Source organism: Sorex araneus, chromosome X (genome assembly GCF_027595985.1).
Source record: "Sorex araneus isolate mSorAra2 chromosome X, mSorAra2.pri, whole genome shotgun sequence".
In the NCBI taxonomy this organism is placed as follows: Eukaryota; Metazoa; Chordata; class Mammalia; order Eulipotyphla; family Soricidae; genus Sorex; species Sorex araneus.
This window is the reverse complement of record NC_073313.1, coordinates 153,095,817-153,101,929: the sequence shown is the minus strand read 5'-3', so window position 1 is coordinate 153,101,929 and position 6,113 is coordinate 153,095,817. Positions and strand designations below refer to the sequence as shown.

Below are 6,113 nucleotides of genomic sequence, written 5' to 3'. Positions count from 1 at the left end.
CACACTTAGCCTTCTAACCCCTGTTCATTCCTCCAGGGTGAAGATCACGGCCACATCGGGGAAGGTCACCGTGACCTGAACTGACATACACAGGGGACATAAGTGAGGACATCCTACCCCAGTCTATGGGGTATGAGTATGAGACAACCCAGAGACCTAGAGGAGTTCAGGGCCTTCCACTCCTCTCCTCACTCCGGTCAGGAGGAACCAGCCTCCACCCACATTTCTGTCTGATGAGTCCAGGAATCCCTCACAAGAAGCCAGATGTGCTACAATGACACTAGACTAGAAGGTTCTTGCAGGTTCTGGACTTGCATGCAGCCACCACAGGGATAAATCCAATGAGCACTGCAGAGAGTAACACCAGAGCACAGACCCAGCAAGTTGTGGACCAAAGCAGTAGACAACCGTCCCCCACCAATGCCATATCCCACAGTCCCTGTTCTAAGTTCCAGGGATGAGAAGGGGACACCCCATGTCCAGCGAGTGACTCAAAGCTGTGAGAGGACATATGTGCCTGAAGGACTCGGAACTCCTGTTTCAGGGTCACCCCAAATCCTTCCTGAGGCAGGTAAAAGTGACGACCCCCAATACCTCTGCCGGCCCGAGATCCTTTGCTCCCAGGGACAGGCTCATCCTCAGAACTGCACATTTACAGCAGCAAGTGAATGAGAGACTTCGTCACTGAGCAGGCGTCTCTCTCACAGAGGAAACGCATGTCCTGGGGCCAGAATCACTGGAGTTGCCAGAGCGCAGACAGGGCGTGCATTCCCTGGGTCCTGATGACTGTCAGGGGTGAATCCGGAGCGCAGAACTAAGAGGAAACCATGAACATCTTCATTGTGGCACAAAAACAAATGAAAAAAAAATAAAGCAGCAGGATGGAGTAACGGGACAGTGAATCCGAGAAACCTGGATAAGACTGGCGATCCCTGCTGTCCATATGGTCCACCAAGAATCATGAGGTGCATTTTTGGAGTGCAGAGCCAGTAAAAATACCACAAATCATGGGGTGTGGCCCCTATTGCCTCCCCAACAAAACAAAACCCCCAAAGAAGTTAGCCTTGTACCACTAGCACCCCATAAGATCTCCAAGTTCTGACAGGAGTGATCCAGGAGCACTGAGTTGGGAGTACTTATTGACAACATCAAACCTAAACATAACAAAACAAACAGGGACAAAAGTGGCCTTAGACAGCAGTCAGTCACCCCTGCCAGAAACCCGATCCCAGGGCTCCCTCCGAAAACAGCTCGAGACAGATCGGCCAGGAAGCCTGTTCATACCTGTCACTACTCGTGTCATCCTGTCACTCTCCTCCTACCTGGGGACAGTGAATCAGACAGCGTGTCACCATCTTCCTGACTCTAATTCACGAGGATCTGAAATAAGCTCTGTGCAAGCTGGAGAAGTCAGAACCGTGAGCATCAGAGAAGAGTACAATCTCCCAACATTAAACAGAAGTCCCAGCACTGGAACTGGAAATGCTCTGACCAGCGGAAATGATCTGGCACAAGATCCCTGACCTACCTGGAGAAGACACTGCCAGAAGCTCTTTCTTCTACTTCAGACACAAAGTGGGTTGCGATCTGGGCTGTTGAAGCAGACCGGAGTGTTGGGCTCAGGCTACAGGAGAGGAAACTGATCCCTGAACTCTTCCCTGAATCCTACAGGAAAGTCCCTACAGGCAGGCACCAGGAGCTGAGGTGCTGAGGTGCATCAGCGCCCCCTGCAGGCCCTCACGAGGGCTGCCCCTGGGCCCCGCCCCCAGAGAACACAGCCCTGAAAATGGCTCTGCATGGGGCAGCCAAAGGTGTTCAGTATGGACGAACCTTCAGTCACCCTCTGGCAGGGTAGACAGGGACACGTGCGTGGGTCATTTCTACTTGAGCCCAGGGTCACTTCTATGTCCAGGTTAGCCCAAGGTGCAGCCCCAGGTCTGTCCAGCTAGTACCCGTCTCATCTGTGTCCTTATTTACTCTAATCCCAATCAGCACAACTGCATGGGCCTCACCCAGCACTCGCTCCTGTCTTGCGGCAATATATTTGAGAACTGCACAAACAGCGTGTTGTAGAGTATAGGTATCCTATATCTGCTGTTTACTAAGGACCATGGTATGAACCATTTCTATTATTTAACTATAAATATTCTATTCTGGGGGACAGAGTGATAGTACAGCACATCTTATCAGCCTACCCAAGACAAATACCTGGGCAAAACTTATAGGCCTCTGACCCCAGCTGGCAGCAATGATCCCTGAGTCAGGTGTAAGGCCTGGGCACTGTTGGGGGTATCCCAGAAGTACGGCAACAACAAAATGGAAACTAACAAAGCAGAGGGAAAAAAAGAAAGAAAAATTCATCTGCAACGACAAAATCTCACATGAAACATTCAAACAGTCAAAGAGCGTGTCCTTAAAACCCTGTTTAATGGCTTTTTCTATTCTGCAAAAGCCTATAGCTTCTCCTGAATGCTCACTCTTCTCTGTCTCTTCTATCACATGTTTCTTGTGTCTGTGTGTGTGTGTATTGGGCCATAAGTGGCAGTTCTCAGGAGTGATTCCCAGCTCTGCACTCAGGGATCAGTCTCGGCAGGTCTGAGGAATCCTGGGATGCAGGGTGCACACTTTGCTTGGCAGGTTCGAAGCAAGCACCCTAATCTCTGTACTACGGCAAGGGGCATTGCTGGGTAAAATTTTCCCAAGCACACTAGAAGTGATCCCTGAGTAAAGTTCTGCATCTCCACAAAACACTATCTGCCTCCAAACACACAACCCTGAGAAACAAAACGACCCACGTACTCACCCAGTGGCCAGTCTCCGGGGACCCTGGTCAGGGAGAGATGAAGTGAGGGGTGGTTCACCTCTTGACGTGTGGGAGTAGAAATTCCTGACCTGAAAAAAAAATCAATGTTGGGGTAAAACAGATAAGCAGTTAGGGTGTTCGCCTTGCTGACCCCGATCAATCTTCTGCATCCAATTCGACCCCTTAGAGCACTGAGAGAATAATTCCTGAGCGCACATCCAGGAGTGAAACCTGAGCATCTCCACATTCTCCTTGAACCACGTGACAAAAGGTGGCCGGACTAAGTGGCTCTGACACCAACCAAAAATAGGGTAATACATAAATTTTCCTGGGCAAAACCCAGCCCCTTGTGAGAGCCCGCACTGGGCGCCCGGCATACTCAGGCGACCAATGAAAAGATGAAGGAAACCTTAACTCTTGTCCGAGGCAGCTGAATGGGGCTACTCAGAGTGAATCTGGAGGGTCTCGGGTCACTCGTGTCCGGCCAAAGGGGCCAGGACAGGCCCAGCGCGGCTAAGACCCTGCTCTCGGCAGCCCCCTCGCTTAGCCCCGAGAACAACCAATGGGCCAATGGGCAGTGCATAATAAGCCTTTAATTCCGAGCCGAATAGCATACTTATAGAACATCTGAGGAGTGTTGAGGTACAGGCCTGCATGTATTGTGATTTATCATTTACAAAAGTCAAGCATTTCAACAGAGGCAATTCTTTTGGAGGAATTAACTCAAGGAAACGTTCTGTCTGAGACTAGACTTAGAAATTCGCTCAGGGGCTACAAGCATCTCTTGCTTTGCTCTTTACCTACTTGTACATATTTAACAATTAAGTTTATTTCTTATTAATATTTGTATTTATCTGGATACACACATTAAGAAACATTCCAAAACTTACTTCTCTGAGATCCAGGAGTAAAGGTTAACAGCTGGCTGTGATTTTGCCATAAATTCTACATTGAGTGCTCAGGCTGGTATAGCTTCCCCTACCACATAGGGTCCGGTCTTTAAACTCATGACAGCTTGGAAACAAAACCATGCTTTATGATTCCTAGAATTTCCCATATTGAAGCCAAAATATCTTTGCTGCTTGCCCCAGGTCCATCCAGAGATTCTTGATGGGATCCAGTTCTCTGGTGTTAGAAACTATGACAAGTGAAGCCTGAGTCAAGTAAATTTGATGGATGCCCAGGAGTAAATATATTCAAAAGTCAATTAACCTTCAAATAGTAATTGCTTAGCATTAACATTTTTTCTTTTGAAGCAAAGAACATTGCTCTATAGTAATAGATTACAGATAATATCCGTTATAGGGGAAAGAGAAATACAAATAAATGACTATAGATGCAAAGACTGGAGTCAGTAGAAGGTTTGACTTCATGAGTTAAAGATAAACTCGGGGGATTAGGAGAGCTCACACAGAATTATAACCTTCTATGGGGGAAGAAAACTGGCAATTCACAGATCAAGCCTAAAGCACGTAGGGTTAATATCCAACACTCATGTGTAAAGACAAATTCTAGAGTGACACATTTAAAGTGTGTCCTTTAGTCCTCTTTTCTGTTTTTTTTGTACATTACAGAAATCCGTATTTTCTCTTGAATTCTAGTACTCTCTTTCATTATTCTCACATCCTCTGTGTATGTCTGTGTGTGTGCATGTGTTTCGATTTTGGACGGTAACTGGCAGTGCTCAGGGGTTATTGCAGCTCCGGGATCAGGGCTCAGCCCTAGTGTGGCTCAAGGACTATATGAAATACTAGACCTAAATTGAACCTGGGTTGGCCGATTGCAAGGCAAGCACCTACTTGCTGTACTTGCTCTGGAAATTTCTAAGTGAATTATTTCCACCAAATCAGGAGTGACTCTGAACAAAGCTTCCCAAACACCACCAACAACCCTGGAAATCAATTATTTCTCTTTAAAGAAACCCCAAAACTTTAGCCCTATTACTCACCACAATAGCTGGGGGCAGTATGGTCAGGGAGGGAATACATGTTGGGGTGCTTTGCAACGAAACCTTAGAAAGCAGAAATACTTGACCTAGGGGAAAAACACAAAAGTTGGGAGGAGAGACAGTAAAGCAGGTAGGGAATTTGCCTTGCATGCAGCCAAACCAGATCAATCCCCAGCATCCCATGTAGACCCCGGGTACCATCAGCAGAATTCCCGAGTGCAAAGCCAAATGTAAAACTTGAGCATATCCTGATATGGTACAAAAGCCCAAGGAAACCAATAATGAAAATGTTTCACTTGCAAACCCCACCCCCTGCAGGGAACCAGTGAAAAACAAGTATGACAGCACTCCCCAAGCTTGCAGGTCCCCGCCCCTCACAGCCCAGAAACGGGGAGACAATGGGCACACACAGGAGGCATCTCCGGTCCTGCAACAAAATCTCCCTTCACAGCCGCCCTACCACGCTAGGTGCCAATTCCTCCTGTACCCATGAGACCAATGGCAGCCAGAGCCAGGGAACCACAGCTAGAGTAGAAAGGATTCCTGAAGGGTCCACTGTGATGTCACTTCCGCGTCTGCCAGGGGCCTTAAAGGGCCATGGCCCAGATTTAGAGAACCAAGCTGAACTGGTGGTGCAAGGGGAATGCACTAAATAAAGGAAAGGAGAGGCACCTGATGGGGTGGTGGGCCACAGAGTGGGGAGCTGGAGGGAAAGAGAAGACCCCTGATCCTATATTGGTCAGTCAAATATGGAACCAATGCTATCACAGTCCCTCAGGAAAAACAGGTGGGTTGATTGAAGGAAAAACAGGCAGGTAGGTACAAGGCACCTGACGCTGGGAAATTAATCAAGATGGGGTTAGAGCACTGACTCCGAAGCCAGCCCTGGAGATTCAGAGAGGAACTGGCCTAGCAGCAGCCCAGAGAGCTGGACAGACACTGGAAAGGGGAAAAGGCTGGAAGAACACAGTCTTTGGAAAAAGCCCTACCACTGGACTCCTGCCTACAAGGGAAACCACAGGAGGCAGTTTCAGAAACACAATTTCCAATCCAGAGGATGGGGCAAGAGGGGTAGTACGGTGGGCTGGGCAATTGCTTTTCATTCAGGCAATCTGGGTTCAAACCTCAGAATTCCGAATGGTCCCCTGAGCATCACCGAAGTGAAGAAAGAAATAGCACGGTAGCAATGTTGTCCTGTTGTTCATCGATTTGCCTGAGTGGGCATCAGTAACATCTCCATTGTGAGATTTGTTGTTACTGTTTTTGGTATATCGAATATGCCACATGTAGCTTGCCAGGCTCTGCCATTCGGGCGAGACACGCTCGGTAGCTTGCCAGGCTCTCAGAGGGGTGGAGGTAGAC

At 48.2% G+C, this 6,113-nt stretch overlaps 1 long non-coding RNA gene across 1 annotated transcript; it reads right to left on the bottom strand.

Annotated features, from left to right (window-relative positions):
- Positions 1-2,208: 2,208 nt before the first annotated feature.
- Positions 2,209-2,895, bottom strand: LOC129400137 (uncharacterized). The gene is made up of 2 exons (XR_008627458.1): positions 2,804-2,895; positions 2,209-2,323 (listed from the first exon to the last, which is right to left on the bottom strand). It is a non-coding gene; the product is annotated as an uncharacterized LOC129400137 (long non-coding RNA).
- Positions 2,896-6,113: the final 3,218 nt, after the last annotated feature.